Below are 19,559 nucleotides of genomic sequence, written 5' to 3'. Positions count from 1 at the left end.
AGAAGAAAGGAAAACAGAGCCTACAGGAAAACAGGCTTCCTCACCCTGACCCCAAGAGCTGCTCATGTGCGGCCCATAGCAAGGGAAGCAGGGATGAATGACCAGAGAAAGTAAAATCGGACTCCACCAAAATGGAAGGCTCTGGCTGGAATGGTGGCTCATACCTATGACCCCAGCCCTTGGAGGCAAAGGTGAGCAGATCTCTGTGACTCTGAGCCCAGCCTGGTCTACACAGTGAGTTTCAGGCCAGCCAGGGCTACATAGTGAGAAGCTGTCTGAGACCACAAAAACAAAACAAAACAAAATGAAAATAACTTTCCTCTGCAAAACTGTTATTACGACAGGCCTTATGGACAGAGAGCCGGATCAGTTGGCAAAGTGCTTGCCATGCACCAGAGTTCCATCCTCAGACTCCATGAAAAACGCCACACGCCTGTAATCTCAGCACTGTGCAGGCAGAGGAGGAGCTCAGGCTCTGCAGTCCAGAACAACCGGCACACTCCAGATCAGGGAGAAACTGGTCTAAAAGATGTTTTCACTCCAGGGGCTCGGATGCCCTCTCTGGGCATCCTTGGGCACAAGGCACACATGTGGGGCACAGAAATACATACAGGCAAAAGACCTGCAACACATAAAATACAAATTAAAAACAAACAAAAAAAAATAGAGGAGTGAAGTCTTTGAACAGCTCCTTCGCCTGGAAAGACAGGAGACTCGGCACAGGAAGGTAACCGACATCATTAGTCCCGAGTGACGAGTGACGTTAAGTACAAGTCACAGTCATACGCAGAAACTACCCCAGAGCTACTCAGAAAGAGCAAAAAGCACCAACACCCAGCATGGGGCAGGAGGCAGAGGTCGGTTTGTCAGTTTGTCAGTTTGTCAGTTTCCATGAGGCCACACACAGCTCTCAGCACAGCACTGCAACCCCAGGGAAAATGCATCTGAGTTTGCAAAAAGACGCACACACGCACACTCACAACATGAGCTCTGTTCAACAACACGGATGTCCTTTCCATAAACACTAATAAACCACAGTCTAGGGGGCTCAAGAGATGGGACAGCAGTTAAGGGTGCCTGTTGCTCTTCCAGAGGACCCAAATTCAATTCCCAACACCTACAAGGTGGCCTATGACTATCTGTAACTCCAGGTCCAAGGGATCTGACACCCTCTTCTGGTATGTAGGCACCAGTTATGCATGTAGTTGGTGAACAGGCATACATGAGAGCTAAACACCACACAGATAAAATGAAAATAACAATAATTTTAAATATGTGTTTAAGAAGGACTTGCAAGTTGGTTATGGTTGACTATAGGGGTAAGGCACTTCTGTAGTCCTGGACAACGGAGCCCACCATCAGGAGGACAGCACTGTGCCCATTAGCTCTGAAAAATACAGGTCTGAAAAGACAGAGACTAGAGGCACAGGTGGGCCTATGGTATGTTCTAAAAAGGCATCAGGATTCAACCAGTCAGGGAACCAGTTGCTGTCGCATGGCACTTAGGAGTAAGGACATTCCCGAAGCATCAGTGAGGAGCTGTGCACTTTAAAGGCAACATCATCGTAAGATGCAATTTCACTGGCAGGTGGGACATGTCCACATCCACAGGGGATCTGCCAAGTGCCAAGTGTTACCACCTCCTCTTTCACTGCATCTGCTCGACACCCCACCCGTGACTAAAGAACCAGCTCAAGAGGGGGAGGCTGTCACTTGGATCCCCAGAGTCTACTCGATGCCCATGGGAGGGGGAGGGGATCCCTGGAGGGAAGGAGCTAGCTAGAGTAGGCAAATTGGTGAGCTCTGGGTTCAAATGAGACACTCTGCCTGATCTGTAAGATGATGAGTTATGACGGAAGGCACCCAGCACAACCTCTGACCTCTACATGCACTTGCACAAACATGGATGCAAAAAACCCTGTGTTCTGTAAAATATGTAAAAAAGGAGGGAGAGAGGGAAGGAAGGAGGGAGGGAGGGAGGGAGGGAGGGGAAAAAAAGGATCAGTTCAGAATAGAGTTCAAGGTCAGACTGGGCCAGTGTGAGACCCTATCTCCTGTCTCAAAAAAAACCGATGGGCTTGGTGCCCAATCCTAGAGCCTTCTTTGGTTTCGGGAATAGTGTGAGGCGGCAGAGGTCCAGCAGCCTGCTCATGTATGAGTCAGCACATGTTCTTTGCATGGAGGATGGAGGGTTTGCTTAGAAACAAAGCTCACCCCAGCCCCCGTCACACTGCCCTGAGGAGGTTGTGCTTGTACTCAAACTCTGCACTTCCCTAACTGTGGGCTGCCTCCCATGCCGGCTGGATGACGGTGTCCCCTCTGTGGAAAGCTGGTTAACAACAGGAACAGGTCAGCTTTGGGGAAGACCCAAGCAGAGGTAAGCCATGTCGCTTTTTGGTGGCAGGGCCCTTGTTCACTCCCTTCCTTCTGTCTGCAAGGACAGAACCCAGGCAACCAACTTGAACCCAGAAGTAGAAGCCAGCACCGAAAATGAAGAACCACATACCCGGCCGTCCACCTACCACAGTACATATCGAAGAAGGAAGAGCAGCCTAACTCAAAGCTTCGCTTTGGCTTCCAGTTACAGAAACACTGTGGACCCTAGATGACCAGGGATGGCCTGGGCAGGCACGCTACCTGTAGGTTGAGCTGGACCTAGATTGGACCTGACCACTCACAGGAAGGCATCTGACTGCTAGGAGGCCGTGGGAATACCAGTTAAGTAGAGAAATGTTGGCTTTCTCCCCAAATCCAGGTTGAAATCCTAACTCCCAAGGTGACAGACCTACGAGGTCAAGAAGGAGTCTCTTTAGAGACTATAAGGAGCCTACAGCCACTGCTCTTTCTGCCAGGAGAGGACACAAAAAGCTGACTAGTGACTCAGGAAGTAACCCCAGCAGACAGTGGATATGGCACCCCGATCCTGGGTGTATTGCTCATGAGGGTGAGGACTGGCTTTAGGCTTCCACCTAGTCATCCATCACATTAAAAACACTGAAACTCCCTTAACTCACACACACCACCCTGTCTTCAAAGCCATATGTCTATTTCTTTTTCTTTTTTTAGATTCATTTATTATATATAAGTACACTGTAACTCTCTTCAGACACACCAGAAGAGGGCATCAGATCCCATTACAGATGGTTGTGAGTCACCATGTGCTTGCTGGGATTTGAACTCAGGACCTCTGGAAGAGCAGTGAGTGCTCTTAAGCGCTGAGCCATCTCTCCAGCCCCCGTATGTCTATTTCATATACATCCTAAAACAAGCTTGCTACGGTTAAAAAGTGTGTGGAATCTTATGAGATCAAACTGTATTTAGGGACAAGTGACACTTAATGACCCTGAGTCTGTTTCCCTGTTTCACACCTGAGATTCCCCCCACAAGCCTTTTTCTTCTATGTGCCCTCCTACCCGGAGCATGCTAGACAACTGGTCCACCCCTGAACTATGCCCTCATCCTTTTTTTACTTTATATCAAGGTAAAGTATATCAGGAAGTAACCCCTGGAAGCTCACTAAGCTTCCTGGGCAGACCTTGAACTTTCAATCCTCCTGCCTCAGCCTCCTGAGTACCTAGGTTTCCAGGCATGCGTCATCCTGCTTGGCTGTCTGCAGGTGGAGCGGAGTTAGAAGGCAGCCATCTGATTCAGAGTCTCACCGCACTGTCCCGTACTTCCAGAGCTGTTTTGATAAGAACTGGAGAGATAGCTTGGTGGTTAAGGGCATGTGCTGCATAATCACAAGGACCAGAGTTCAGATCCCAGCACGTGTATAAACAATGAGTGTGCACATGTGTATAAGCAGCATGTGTGTAAACACGCCTGTAACGCCCTCTTCTGGGCTTCCCCAGTGCACAGGCAAGAGAACCCACACACTGATGCACATATACACATCAATCAATCAATCAATCAATCAATCAATCAATCAAGAGAATGGTTTAATGGCTCTCCCTCTTCTGGCTTCAAGCATACTACATCTGATGTGTGCAGTGAGAACTATGTGCTGATGCAACACTATCTTCTGGAACTTTCTGCAGAGACAGAAATCTTCCATCTCCACATTCACAAAGCTGAGTTACAGATTTCAACTCACAATTAGATGTGCATTGCCATACTGGATGGTGGGGCCTCCAAACTCTGGTAGGAATCGGATAACAAACTATATTTATTTCTGTTCTTTTAAAACAAACAAACAAACAAACAAACAAACAAACAGGAGGTGGTTCCGGTTTAAGAGCACACGCTGTCTTGCAGAAGACCTGAATTTGGTTCCTAGCACCTACCAGGGTGGTCACAAGCATCTGTAACTGGAGCTCCAGGAGACCCGACAACTGCTGGCCTCTGCAGGAACTTGCGCTCACATGCACATACCCACACAGAGTAAGACAAATACACATAATTTAAAATAAAATTGCAGTTTTATTTATGTATGGGGGACATCCATATGCCACAGTCACATGTTAATGGGTCAGAGGGAAGCTTCCAGCTCAGGTCACAGGGACTGAACTCAGGTCAGCAGGTGTGGTCGCTCGCCACTGTACCCTGCAGCCTTCTCGCTGGCCCCAGTTCTATGGTCTTAAAGGCACCATCACCAATTTTTTTTTTCCCAATCAACAGTTTCTCTTCCCATGAATACTGTACATTAAGAGACATGCTGGGGTTGGGGATTTAGCTCAGTGGTAGAGTGCTTGCCTAGGAAGCGCAAGGCCCTGGGTTCGGTCCCCAGCTCCGAAAAAAAGAACAAAAAAAAAAAAAAAAAAAAAGAGACATGCTGATGTACTGCCATCCACGTGTACACGTATGTAGTTAACCCGGCTTCCCCTCGTGCCATCTGGACCATGCTGAGCCTTACAAGCTTCAGCACTGGGAACCCACCACGTGATGGGTGACATACATGTGCCTGCCCTTCCGTCTGAGCCTGTGCATTTCCGTCTGAGCCTGTGCATTTCCGTTTGAGCCTGTGCATTTCCCTTTGAGGCTGTGCATTTCCGTTTGAGGCTATGCCCTTCCACTTGAGCCTGTGCATTTCCGTTTGAGCCTGTGCATTTCCGTTTGAGGCTGTGCATTTCCATTTGAGGCTGTGCCCTTCCACTTGAGGCTGTGCATTTCCGTTTGAGCCTGTGCATTTCCGTCTGAGCCTGTGCATTTCCGTCTGAGCCTGTGCATTTCCATTTGAGCCTGTGCATTTCCATTTGAGCCTGTGCATTTCCATTTGAGCCTGTGCATTTCCCTTTGAGGCTGTGCATTTCCGTTTGAGCCTGTGCATTTCCCTTTGAGCCTGTGCATTTCCGTTTGAGCCTGTGCATTTCCGTCTGAGCCTGTGCATTTCCGTTTGAGCCTGTGCATTTCCGTCTGAGCGTTTGAGCCTGTGCATTTCCGTCTGAGCCTGTGCATTTCCGTCTGAGCCTGTGCATTTCCCTTTGAGCCTGTGCATTTCCGTTTGAGGCTGTGCCCTTCCACTTGAGGCTGTACATTTCCATTTGAGCCTGTGCCCTTCCACTTGAGCCTGTGCCCTTCCACTTGAGTCTGTGCCCTTCCTGACATCACAGCTCAGGAAACGGCCTCAACACCTTCTCTATCTTCAGCTTGACTTCTTCAGGCTTCCACTTTAGGGATCCATAACTGAGAAGAGCTCAAGTTTCCTTTGTCTGAAATGCCTGTAGCCAAGCGTTCTGGAATATTCACACACGCATGCCCACACATATGTGCACACGCAGCCCCCGCCCCCAAATGCTCACAGATGGTGTCTTGGGGATGGGACTTGGAAGGTAAGGTGCGCTCACAGTTTTAGTTGGTCTATCCCACCCGGCGCATCAGGATGCTCAAAGTGTTTTGAACTTGAACATTTGGACTTGGGGCTGTGGATACTGAACTGGCAATTCACGCTTTTCCTGAAAAATCATCAAAGTTCTCATATGTATTGGCAATGTTATATTGGTATTTTGGATTTTGTTTTTAGACACGGTCTCATTTTGATATACTGGCTGGCCTAAATTCTCTTTGTAGACTACACCAGCCTTGAACACATGGAGATCAGCCTGCTTCTGTCTCCCGAGTATTGGGATTAAAGGTGTCTTTGTTTATTGTGTGTGGTGTATGCGTACACATGTCCATGTGTGTGCAGACAGGTATAGGGAGGCCACAGGTCAACATCAGCTATTTTTTATTATTTCCACCTTTTTTTTTTTCTTTTTTTTTTTTTTTTTCGGAGCTGGGGACCGAACCCAGGGCCTTGCGCTTGCTAGGCAAGCGCTCTACCACTGAGCTAAATCCCCAACCCCTCCACCTTTTATTTTGAGACAGGGTTTCTCACTGCATCTGAAGCTCACCAACTGGTTAGACTGTCCTCAGGCTCAGCCAAGTTATAGTATGTGACAGAATGTTCTATGTATGGTGTAGCTGGGCCACATTTGTCTATCTGTCATCTGTCTGGCATGTGAGCCATTCTGCCTCTTGGCTGCTGTGAATGTCTTGGCTAATGACCACACATGCACAGCTATCTCCCAGCCTGTTTGTTTGTTTGTTATTTATTTATTTATTTATCTATTTATTTATTTGAAAGGAATTACTAGGTCAAAGGGTAATTCTAAGCTTAATTCTGAGGCATCTGCATACTATCTTCCAAAGAACCACCCTGCTAGTTTACAGTCCCACCAACAGTGCAAAGGGGCTTGGCTGTACACCAATGAGTATCTTCGGTGCAGCTGGAGAGAGAGCTCAATGGTTAACAACATGACCCGCTCTTCTAGGGCACCTGATTTACCACTTCAAGATGCTCACAGCTGCCTGGAACTGCAGCTCCAGGGGATCTGATGCCCTCTTCTGGCCTCCATGGGCACCTGCATGTGCATATGGCACACAGATGTACACAAGTGCATACAAATGAAAATCTGCAAAATACACACACACACACACACACACACACACACACACACACACACACAAAGACCCTCTAGTGAATACAGTTAGCCTATAGTTTTCACCTTCCATTTACAGGGCACTACAGCCACACAAGAAACAGGGCTCTTACCTCACAGCGCATTCTCATTCACCTAGAGTGCAGGCACACATGGTTCCCACTCACCATACTCATTCATGAGGTGACTCTGGTCAGAAAGAGAGTATAGGATGGACGGACACACACACACATACACACACACACACACCCCACTGGCAAACTTGGGACACATAATTTGTTGAGAGAAGACAAACCCATCACCAGGGCAAGACTTCTCAGCGAGCTGTCTACCCAGTAAGGTGAGCCCATCTGGGATGGAGGGTGTAGGGCTGCAGCAAAGGCCAAGGCAGACCTCAGCAGTCCTGGGCCTTGGAGCTGGCATGTACCCAGGCAGAGCAGTGACAATGGCCAGCACAGGCTCACTGCCGAGTTCCTGGAGTGTACCTGTCCCGGAACCACCTATCCTTTCTCATCTATCCCCTATCAATGGATGAGGGCTCAGGGTCTGTTTGCACTCACATGGGGACCAAGAAACTAACCCCGCCGTCTCTGCACCCAGGCACCTGGCTTGGCTCCTCTAGGAATCTTAAAGCTGGGGTCTCCTTGGCTGTTGACCAAGGAAAACCAACCAGAAAATCCATCCTGGCCCTGTAGGCCCTCATCTCAAAGTTGCTAAAACTATGTTCCACAGGCCTGAAGAACAGCGTCCTGACCACCAAGGTCCACCCCAGGTTCCTACTGCCCTTACCTCTCCACCCTCTGGATGATCCCTGGACCTCCCTCCCCCATCCTGTCTGCCCAGAGGGTGCTCTAACCTGCAGCTCCAAATCACTGCAGTCAGATCACCAGTTCTCCCTGGGGCTCTACTGTCTAGCGACGGAATCAATGGACAAAGGCCCTGAGGGGAGACATGCTCAGGAATGTGCTGGAAAGGGCAAGCAGGTATGGGAGGTTCACACACAGGGGTGTTGAGAACCCAGTATCAGAGGATAGGAAACTTGGTGACCAGAACTTCATTGCTCAGTCCTCTGTAAGGGCTAAATATAGAGCAAGCAAAGGCCTGGCCAATGACCCTTGAAAACGAGGCAAGCAGTGGGCAGAATGGCCCGGGAAGGCTCCTGAGCTACTCTCGGTCTACAAGGCGCAGGGAGCAAACCCCTGGGCTGATCCTCATGCAACAGGCTCCTAGTGGTGAAGTACCAAGTCCCTGCAACATGGCGTCATCCCAGGCTACGCAAGGAAATGCTGCCTCAGGCGACACTCAGTTGAAAGGCCTGTGTGGGAAAGAAAGAAGAACAAACCAAGTAGAAAAATGAGGGACAAAGCAGGCAGGGCCATCACCTCAGGGGCTGGTCAGCTCAAGTGGCACGTAGATGCCACACCTGCCGCTGTGATGCCCCAGAGAGCTCCTGAGACAAGCAAGCAGCTCGGGTTTGTGATCCAAAGCACACGCATATCCAGTCCCCAGGACAAAGACCACAGGCAGCGCTTCTAGAAGGCACCATGCAAAGGGTACTGCCACACCCTGGGCATTACTGCGGATTCTCACAGGACAGCCGGCGACAGAGAAATCCTCAGCAGCCTCGCTGCCTCTCTCCACGGTGTCCTGAGACTGGCCAGTCTCTCTTAGCTCTCATTCCCTACTGCCTAAACTCTCACCAGGGGATACTTTACAGAAGCATTCTCCACACAGCCATGACCAGGATCCCCTCCATCAAAGTGTGCAGAGTAGCCTGGCCCAGAGCAGGTGATGGATGGCCGGCCACTTTGCACGGCCCCGATGGCGCCGGCCGTGGAGAGCACCTTGGCAGCCCTCTAGGAACTGTGACTCCCACCCTTTTCCTGCAGGCATGTGATGGCACACAAGAGGCTATGAGCTCTGTCTCACAAAGGACGAAGTCTGGGGGCCCCAAACCTGCTGACCCTGTGTTTGTTGGAGGAAAAACTGAAGGACCTTTTGTTCCAGGCACAGCCCCCTCGTGCATGCCTGGCCACGTGGGAGCTGGGCCTGTGGTGGCAGCTGGCTGTTTGTTCTCATGCCCTGCAGGCAGAGAAATGCCACATGCCAGCACCCTGGAGGCTAGGCAGGGTGGTGCCTACCCCTGTGTGGGTCCGCGTGTCAAGACCGTATATGCAGCTCTGCCACTTCTCACTGCAGTGAGCATCTCAGGAGAGGTTTCCTGTTAAAAGGCACAGTGAGACGGTCCTAGGGGAGGCACAGTGTGACAGTCCTAGGGGAGTAGGTTCTACGAGAGGCTACGGGCTCACTCACTGAACCCTGGGCACCTGCTAACCTCCTGGAGCCAGAAATGTACCTGTGTGGCCTGGGGCAGCTGCCAGCCTCGCCGGCTCAGCTCAGTTTTCTCCACAGTGCCTGGACCTTAACTGGACATGGGTGCCCCTGGTTAATGAGAAAAGAAGTTCAGGGCTGCCTTCTCAATATCCCCCACTGGCCAGCACTCAGGGAGGGCAGCTTCTGCAGAAGGCGATACATTCCCACCTCACTCCATCAGAGGCCAGCCCCATCAAGGCAAGTAGTAGAGAGAGGGGGATGGATAGTGCCACTCAGTCCTGGGACCAGGGCGCAGAAGACAGCAGGTGAGAGAAGACAGCACAGTCAACAAGGAGGGGCCATTTGTGTAACATCTGCTGGGAATGCAGCAAGCTCCAAAGGGGCTCTGTGGATGAGGCCGGAAATACACACAGAACTCAAAGTGGGACTACCCTGGCCATGTGCTCTACCATCCCACCGGAGCCACCAGCATCACATAAGGAGGCTGCGCCCTCAGATCAACAGGGCCTGGATCCTCAGCTCAGGGACCTTCCCGTTCTTCTATCACAACCCAGACGCCCCAGGTGTGCAGACGTGCTGTGCACATGACGGCTGACAGAAGGGGGGTGTCTCTCCCTCTACTCCTATCTCCTGTGTCACACACATGCATGCCATTGTGAGGTTGACTGTCCTGACCTAACGGTTAGCCTGACTGGACTGAGATGCCTGAAAGACTATTACAGCACAGCTCTGGAGTGCCCGTGAGGTATTTCCAGTGACTGCTGATCATGAGAGTGCTGATCTAATCAATGAACCAATGATAGATTCAAAGTTGGAAGACTATGGAACTCTAACAGGAGGGGGCATGGTGGGAGGAAAGAGGTGGCCCTGGAGAGTCCGTCTTGACTGCGCCCTTCCTGTCTTCCATGAGGTGAGTAGGTCTTCTTCTACCTCACCCTCTGCCCTTAGGCTCTGCTTCCCCACAGCTGTAAAAGCCAGCGACTAGGAACTGAAACGTCTGAAACCTGAAAACAAGTTTCCTCCTTAGAAATGTTTCTTCAAGTGTCTGTCAGTGACAGTTAACATGGAGACTGGGGGTCTTACAGCACAGAGGCCGGCCGAACCTGCAGTTGGCCTTGTGGTGAGGACAGCTGTCTTCCTTCTAGTCTGCCTGACCAGGCTTCCTGGGGTTTCGTGAGGAGGCAGGCTGCAGGAGTCTCGCACTCAGCTGATCTGTGGTCTGGGGCCCAGCTTTCAGGAGGCACTACAGAGGGATAGAAGACAAGCCCCGGGAAGGAAGAAGATACACAGAGTCCTGCTACAGCACACTATGCAGGGAGCCCTGCCCTGCAACTGTCATACCAGAAGACAGGCCAGGCTCTGTGTGGGCCAGGCCCAAAGCCACATTCACCTCAAAGTCACCCACAACCTCCATGCTCTTCATGGACGAATGCTGCGAGTGCAAGTGTCTGAAAATGTTCATCTGGTACAAGGATCTAAGCTGCTGGACAGGCAATGGGGCCGCCTCATTAGCCCTCCTACAAGGTCTGCTGGGCCTCACACAGCAGGCCTCTGGCCTGAGCAACCATCTTGTAGCAGCTACATTAAAATCTTCAGCACAAGCGATGTCTCCAACCAGGAAGGTGAGAGTTTGGGAGCCACCATCCTGGGAACATCTAGACCTAAGTGCCAGCACCTTTTTCCTCCTGTCCCTCCCACAGCGGTTTACAGGACTGGGGGTAAAGGATAGATAATAATGGGAATACAAGCCATGTGTGGCAGCACACATCTGTAATCCCAGTACCTAGGGCCAGGAGTTCAAGGCCAAGCTCCAATATATTCAGTTCCAGGACAGACCATACTATGTAACAGCCTGTCTCAAAAACAATCAAAAAGAATGGAGCACCCTGTGCATGGGTGAGGTGGATACTGCATGGGACACACTGTGTGTGTGTGAGTGAGATGGACACTGCATGGGACACACTGTGTGAGTGGGGGGGTGGATGCTGCATGGGACACACTGTGTGAGTGAGATGGATACTGTTTCCTGTGCCTTCAACATTGTAGCAACTACTCTCCAACATCTCCCTACTGACTGTGGAAAAGTCCCTAAGAGACTAGTGTACCTCTAGGTTTGCTGTGAGGGTGTTAGGGCAGAAAGACACACACACAGAGTGTGAGAGGCCGGCACCATATGCAGCAGGAAGCAGGTGGAACAGGGAGGAAAAGGAGAGAGCCTGCAGCACAGGTGTGCTCTTTCTTCCCCTCCGTCCATCCGTCATGAGGCAGACATCTGTGCTCTAAATTGTCCTCTCAGCTGCCAAGGGCTGGAACCTCTGAAGCTGAGCAAACCAAACCGTTCTTTCAAACCCGTAAACGGCTGTTCTCAGGCTCCTGTCTTATCAAAGGGTCTGAATAACTCAGATACTCAGCTCTCTAAGGAGTCACCCAAAGCTATGTCCCAGGTGTGTCCCAGGCTGCTTTAACAACGCCTCCACAATTGGCTGGCACCAGTCGAGGCAGAACGGTTCATAATGACAGTTTCCCCAGGGCCTGACCGGCCCTCTCAGTTGACCACAGAGCAGTTCCACACTGTAGCTTCCAATGTGGGGCCATATAGGAATACCTCCAATACCAGGGCAGTACCCCTGGTAAGACAGACCAACACCTGCTGGATACAAGACACTGTGGAGGACAAAGTGGAGGTGCCTGTGGTACCAGGTGAGCCTCGACATTACCAGTAGGTGGTTGAGAAGCTAGGAGCAAAGAAGGGCCAGGTGTGTGTCTTCCAGTTGTTTGCTAGGGGTCAGGGGTCAACAGAGGTAAGGCACTGCAATGCTGCCCTGCCCATGGGTGTGGGGTATGGAAGTGGATCCAAAGGCAACAGAAGGTGCACACACTCCAGGCATCCCCTGAAAATAGGGGGAATGTTGGTGCTGGACCGTGAGACTGTCTTGGATTTCTTCCTGATCCCGCAGCAGAAAGATACTTAGGATGGGCATTGTTAAGACCCAGATCTGCTCCTGCTTGGACATAGGAGGAGGGGTAAGTAGATGGGTGGGGTGAACCACTGGGTAGTAAAAGACTCACACTACTCCAGGGCCACCAGGGAAAAAATGCAGGACCACGATTTCCCCTGCACCTGTCTGAGGCTGAGCCAGAGAGACCCCACAATCCGTCAGGGCTCAGCTAGGCCCCACACCCCACTGCACGTCCTGCCCCAGCTGTTACAGCCACAGAGTGGGATCTGTAAGGGCTTCACAGCAAATGTCTAAGCTTCCCTCCAGGGAGGCCCCAGTGCCCAGCTGCCTCCCCCTAACCTCCACATGAGCAGATCCTGGATGTGGTGGATAAGCGTGAGTATGAGGGCGTCCCACTCGCTGTAATGATGTCCACGGAGCCAAGACCCTCACGCTCAGAGTGGGCAGGCAGAGCCGGCTGTGCTCAGGGCTGAGGATTTTGAGAACAATGACCGCACTTCTCAAGCAGAGCTCCTGGGATGGAGGCAACAACTGCACACAAGCAGCTGGACGCCAGAGTGCAAAGGTGAAATGTGCAGCCTAACGGACAGATGGCCTGGCCTGGGCTTGCTGCTGCATGAGGCCTCCAGGGGAGTGACCCAGCAGCTTCCATCCAGGCGGGGACGGAGCAGCAAAGGGAAAAAATGCTTAAACCACAACAGGAAAAGCTAAGTTCAGATGCGGCAAACAGAGTCCGCAAAGAACAAACCCCAGTGTCAGCAGCTGACACTCTGATTGGCACAGCTTGCTGAGTACCAGCTACAGCCAAGCAGAGCTGCTGGTGGCCCAGCGGCACCGCGGCAGATAGGCCAGGGTAGCTTCCATCCTGCTCTCCCTCTGCCCACGAGAATGCAGGTGGAGAAAACTGAAGCAATGCCTGATGCTCCTGACTGCATGACTGTGGTTCCAATGACGCCTCACGCCAGCCCCACCTCAGTGAAAGCAGTGATGCCCGTCCCCATTTATTCTCCTTAAAGCAGCCAGACCATGCTGAAAGGGAAACTCATAAGGAACTCCTATACCCAGTCAGACATGCATTTCTTACAGTTCTGAACAAAATCAACTTTATTGGGATATCTAGCTATAATGTCTTCCCTGTGTGGAAGGCAATTCGCAATCCACAGAAAGGTGTCTCACCCCACCAGGCCGGAGGAGGAATCATAAAAGGAAGCCCCCAAACAGAGCACATCCCACTTGGCAAGGCAGCCTTGGCTTCTATTTTAAGTGCAGAGCATGTGTGGTTCTGATGATCCCAGGCAGAACCCCTCCCCATACCCTTGAGTAGTGAGTGTCAGAGCACAGCACTTCCCAGCTGACGCTGCAGCTGTTCCTGCTGGCCAGCCAGTCCCCTGCCTCAGGCCTTTGTGTACTGGTGGCCATGTAGACTGGTAACAGGGCTAAGACACAATGTCCCATAAAGGCAGCTGTAACTTGTGCATTGAGTGGGGTTGTCTCAGACACGCACGACCTGGAAGGACCCTGGGAAGTAGTGTCCTCCTGGGGTTACCACTACCCTTTTCTGGAGGTGGAGAAGTATTTTCCAGGAAGCAAAGCAGGATGTAGTGAAAGGAAGGTAAGGATTGCTGCATGGGTTGCCTCTCGAGTCAAGGGCCAGACGCTCAAAGAAGAGCAGGACACCCTTCCGTCCTGCGGGACCTTGGTCTCAGGGACTGCTCTATGAGCTATGGGAAGATGCTGCCTTCATCTTCTTGTGTACATAACTCTCCATTGTGGGCAGGCTCTCCACTGTCCAGAGCCGCTCTTCCTCAATGCTGGAGGTCCCCCAAACCAGCCTTCAAAGCACCTCCCAGAAGTGTCACCTGGTTGTTGAGAAGTCAGGGGCCTGGAAAGAGACCTTTTACACGATAGAGGCCAGAGCCTGTGAGGGCCCAGCTTTCCATCTCTGGGCATCCCTTTGCCAGTGTAAGCATCTCAATGCTCCCCTGACATACCAGACATGAGTCAAAATGTATCCAGCAGTTGTTCTGCCTTGCCAGTCTGCCATGCTCTCTGGGTGTGTGCTCAGGAGTAGCTGAACAGCGGCATCCACTCCTCCCTACCTGGCACAGTCTCAGGTCCCACCCCAATGTTAGTCAGAGATCCTGCCCCAACCCCAGACCTCCACTGAGGCATAACTATGCAGGACATTACAAGTAGGCAGATGACAGTTCTGGTTTTCACAATACCACTAGAGAGAGCCTGCAAAACCAGGAGTCCTGCAGGGGAGCTGGCCCACCATCCCAGTGTTCCTCTCATGGCTTCTTAGCGCCTCACCAGGTTTCAAAGGACAGTCCCTGGCCAAGGCTGCCCTGCCCAGCCTAGCCCAGCCCAGGCACCATGCTCCCTGCTTCTAATAGCAACACTCAAGATATTGTGTGACCCCAGGCCCAGCATCTCCCAACCCTCTGCTGTCCCCTAAATCCGCTCCTTTCGCTGTTTCTCTAGCCAAAGCAAACACCACCTACACCCACAAACAAGCTGCCCCATTCCGAGGTTCAATCATTCTTACATTTACAAATTAAGGCAGCTTGCTTGCTTGCTTTTCTTTCTTTATTTTGTTTTTTCAAGACAGTGTTTCTCTGTGTAGCCCTGGCTGTCCTTGAACTCAGAGATCCCCCTGCCTCTGCCTCCTGAGCAGTGGGATTAGAAGCATGCACCCATCACACCCTGCCTCCCAAGCTACTTTTGGTTCAACTTCCTGCCCAGGCTGGAAGAGAACAGAGTGTACAGTTGGGGTATGGCGACCCCTGTGTATTCTCTCTTTAGTTTTTCAAAGAGTGACAATCCAGTCATGTTGAAGAGAGGCATTTGGTGGTTAAAACAAGAAGTCCAGGGCCTGGAGCAATGTCTCTGCAGTTAAGAGCACTGGCTGTTTCTTCCAGAGGACCCAGGTTACATCCCCAGCACCCGCATAATGTCTCACAACTGTCGGTAACTCTAGTTCCAGGGAATCTGGTGCCCTCTTCTGGCCCACAAGAATACTGCATTCACATGGTGCACAGACATTGAGGCAAAACACCCATACACAGAAAACAATTAAAGAAGGAAAGAAAGAGAGAGAGAGAGAGAAAGGTGGGTCAGTGGATAAAGGCAGCTGCTGACAACCCTCATGACCTGAGATGGTCCCCAGGACCTGCACAGTACAAAAACTATTTTATTTTTTCTTCAGCAAGGTCTCCCTATGTAACTCTGGCTGACTTGGGGGTTCCCTATTAGTCCAAAGTGGCCTTGAACATACAGAGACCTGCCTGCCTCTACCTCTGAGAACCGGAATTAAAGGAGTGTGCCACCACACCCCAACGTAAACAAAGCAAAGCCAAATGAAAAGACCTTAAGACAAAAGGCTTGAAACCAGCAGAGCTGAAGGAATGGCAGTCCCACCACAGAGTAAGGAAGGCATGGGGACAGCAGCACGCTAGTCAGCATGGGACCCTATAGACCTTGACCAAAGCCAGACAGCAAGTCTAGCTGCCGGGTGAACAATGTCCATGACAGTCTACCCAGACCCCCAGGTCAAGCCTAAACCACAGCCGAAGCTCCCCTGGCAGACCTGGCTATGGCACAGACTTACGGTGAGTGGGGCGTAGAGGACTTTCAGTGCCTGCCTGCCTGCCTGCTTCCCTGCCTGCTTCCCTGCCTGCTTCCCTGCCTGCCTGCTTCCCTGCCTGCTTCCCTGCCTGCTTCCCTGCCTGCTTCCCTGCCTGCTTCCCTCCCTGCCTGCCTGCCTGCCTCCCTACCTGCCTGCCTCCCTGCCTCCCTGCCTGCCTGCCTGCCTCCCTGCCTGCCTGCCTGCCTCCCTGCCTCCCTGCCTGCCTCCCTGCCTGCCTGCCTGCCTGCCTGCCTGCCTCCCTCCCTGCCTGCCTCCCTGCCTGCCTCCCTGCCTGCCTGCCTCCCTGCCTGCCTCCCTGCCTGCCTGCCTCCCTCCCTCCCTCCCTGCCTGCCTGCCTCCCTGCCTGCCTGCCTGCCTGCCTGCCTCCCTGCCTGCCTGCCTGCCTGCCTGCCTGCCTGCCTCCCTGCCTGCTTCCCTGCCTGCCTGCCTGCCTGCCTGCCTGCCTGCCTCCCTGCCTGCTTCCCTGCCTCCCTGCCTGCCTGCCTCCCTCCCTGCCTGCCTGCCTGCCTGCCTGCCTGCCTGCCTGCCTGCCTCCCTCCCTGCCTGCCTGCCTGCCTGCCTGCCTGCCTGCCTGCCTGCCTGCCTGCCTGCCTGCCTGCCTGCCTGCCTGCCTCCCTCCCTCCCTCCCTCCCTCCCTCCCTCCCTCCCTCCCTGCCTGCCTGCCTGCCTGCCTGCCTGCCTGCCTGCCTGCCTGCCTGCCCCCAGCGGATGAGCCAAGGATGGAGAAGGACAAGGCCCACAGACTCCATCGCAAAGGTGCACAGAGCTCCAGCAGGTACCGCCTGAGGTCAGACCCAGCCAAGCCTCCTCTCAGCACAAGAGAGCCTCTGGCCTCCAGGCACTCTCCTACCAGAAGAACCTTCCAAAGGCCCTGGCCAGCTCCACGGTGTCCAAAGGCACCCACTACACTGTTTACTTTGGTGGCCAACTCTGCATGTAGGTGTACAGCTCTGACAAAAAGCTACTATTACAGGAAGCACAGGCTGGATGGGACACAGAACTTTGGGAACTTTCAGAGAGATGAACAAGAGATCTGACAGCTAGTTGGGGCCTGCCAGAATTCAGATTCTCCTGCTATGACAATATAGTTTCTTCTGCCTAAAGTAAGAAGATGTCAGAAGTAGAAAGGTGTTGCAGAGAGAGGGATGCGTGGGGATCCAAGCCTGTCCTGCCTAGGCACCCCGTTCTCAGGGCTAAAGTTCACTGAACCTGTGTGCATTCATGTGGGTTATAAAAATGCAGGAAGAACCCAACACCTTGGGCACAGATCCCCATTCAGGCAATGATACCCCTGGGGCTGGACCAGGGGCCGAAGCACTTCCAGTTCAAGACCTTAGTGCTTGACTAGGAGCGTAAGTAGGAGGGGAGTGAGTCCCCCTGGTTCTGACAGGACAGTGAGGCAGCAGGGATGGACGACCAAACCTGTGGGCACCAGCAGGAAGAATGCCAATTTGCTGCTTTCTCTGGACCTCCCATTGCCCATCTCTCCTTCTTGGAGCTTTAGAAACCTCTGTTTGGTAGCCCTCGGCACCAGAGCAGACTACTCAAGAGATCCAAGGCCGCAACCTCAGACTCCAGCAGCCCCAAGGGTTCCTGAGACACCCGACTCCCTGCACAGGCTCTTGGAGGCACTTGGAACATTGCCTGAATCCAGGACTGCTGCTTCGAGCTTTATTCCCAGAGGCCACGTATGGCACCTGCCATCCCTAGAGGCCTGTAAAAGCCCGCCTCTGCTCTAGAGCACCCACCTCCACAGCAGAGTGGACTCAGCCCTAGATACAATCCCATACTATGTTTAAGGCCAATCTTTCAGTACCACCGCAGGCAACCGGGTATTTGTGGAGTGGAACCAGAGGTTCACGCACACTGTTAGTGGAGGTGTCTCCTGAGCCAGCTACCTCCCAGAGAGACTGGCAGCCCTGGAGCACCGGGCTAGAATGAGCAAGGAGCTCTGACCATAGCCCCTGGGCTTTCCTTCCAGGTCTCCTCTCATCTGCCCCTGAGGGAGGGCACAGCCCTCAGCTGAAGCTGGAGCCCTAAAGCTCTCTCCATGCGATGGGGCTCTGCCACCTCCATTAGCATAGCACTGCATCAGTGACTGTTGTGCGTAGGAAGCAGCAGGCCTCTCTCTCCCCTCTTACCCTGACCCCCGCTTCACTGACAACCTGCTTCAGTAAACCTTCCCGAGGCCCAGGAAACAGTGGGTGGACAGGGGACAATAGACAGGACCCTGGTTTGCCTAGTTCTCAGGTCATGAGGTATTCAATAATGCCTATTATCCAAGGCAGTGCAGGCCACAGCTTTTGCATGAAGCCACTGGAGGGAAATGAAGCTGTCACAGCACCAAGCCCCATAGGAGTCGGCCTGCTTAGATAAAAGAGTATACCACACAATACCCTACACCAGGACAGAGAAGTGACCACAGGCAACTTTTCTGGCCCATGTCCTAAAGGCGGTGCCTGGGCAGGGTAGGAGATCAGAGCCATGCAGAGCCCAGCAATGTGCCAGCCCCATTCTGAATTCACGGGGCCTCTCCAAGGTGTAGTTGCACCCATCTTCCCACTGAGCTGTGTCAAGAGATGCCGAGCCCACAGCCCAGTCAACCCAAGTCAGTCTCTACAATGCCTTCCTCAGTAACCCTCTCCAACGGAGCCCCACTTCTCAAACCCCACACACTCCTCCTCTGCCTACTTCAAGCCCACCCTGAAGCCATCAATAAACTTACATCAGTTCAGGCTCCCAAAGAAACCTTCAAAATAATCCAGATTAACCCCTTACTCAGTGAAACTTATATTCTTTAGCATGGCATCGTGGTCAATTACGGCTTTCACCAACAGCCAGTTACTTGGACAAGCCTGGAGTGGACTTAATAAGACAGACAGGGTACCAATGCAGCGAGCTGAGTGTGTAGCAAGCGGGGAGAAGAGGAACAGGTCTGGAAGAACTGTGTCAGCATATGGACACAACAGGCAATTGCCAGAGGTCCATGGCTTGCTGTCCATCACACCTCCTTACTAACATCAAATGTCTAGAGGGAAAGCTAACCTGTCACATGTCCTTCCAGGACTGAGAGCTAAGTAAAGGGAAGTAACAACAACCAAGGAGAGAAGTACTGAGAATGCTCACAACTAAAGAAAACCACCAATCCAGAAAGTCCACAACCCCAACAGGGGCCAGCACAAAAGAAACATACGACAGGACACGTCATCAGACAAGCTGTCACAACGAGGAGATAACCACAAAGCCACCTCAACATACCTCCCTCCAGTGAGTCATGGCTTGATGACAGCAATACCAGAAGCCACAGTCAGTTACCAGGCCTCTGCCCTGAGGGAGATGCTGTCCCTGGAGCAAGCACTAGGCCCTGGGGGATGAGAAAGAGACAAGACACCATTGGATAAAGAGCACCTCATGGTTATCAGACCCTCCCCAGAGGAGAGCCTCAGGATGTCTTTCCATTACAGGAAGGAGGGCCCCAGGGTCTTGAGGTGCAAGGACAAAGGGGAGTGATTAAGTCTAAAGCTACCAAGAATACCTTTAATCTCAGCACTGGGAGGCAGACACTGGCAGATCTCTGAGTTCAAAGCCAGCCTGCTCTATAGCGTGAGTTCTAGAAAAGCCAGAGAAACTTTGTCTTGAAAATAAAAAAAGGGGTTGAGGATTTAGCTCAGTGGTAGAGCACTTGCCTAGCAAGCGCAA

General features: G+C 52.3%; 1 protein-coding gene across 12 annotated transcripts in view; it reads right to left on the bottom strand.

The window, feature by feature from the left end:
• The window catches only part of Pacs2 (phosphofurin acidic cluster sorting protein 2), a 59,968-nt gene that overhangs the window by 32,013 nt on the left and 8,396 nt on the right, over positions 1-19,559 (bottom strand). For 3 of the 12 annotated variants that reach the window (XM_087554803.1, XM_087554807.1, XM_087554810.1), the window contains exon 2: positions 19,119-19,224. The gene's annotated coding sequence lies outside the window, so the exon portion shown is untranslated. 12 annotated transcript variants of the gene reach the window in all.

This window comes from Rattus norvegicus, chromosome 6, assembly GCF_021556685.1.
Source record: "Rattus norvegicus strain SHRSP/BbbUtx chromosome 6, alternate assembly SHRSP_T2T, whole genome shotgun sequence".
Lineage (NCBI taxonomy): Eukaryota > Metazoa > Chordata > Mammalia > Rodentia > Muridae > Rattus > Rattus norvegicus.
The sequence above is the reverse complement of the archived record's forward strand: the minus strand, read 5'-3'. Positions and strand labels throughout refer to the sequence as shown.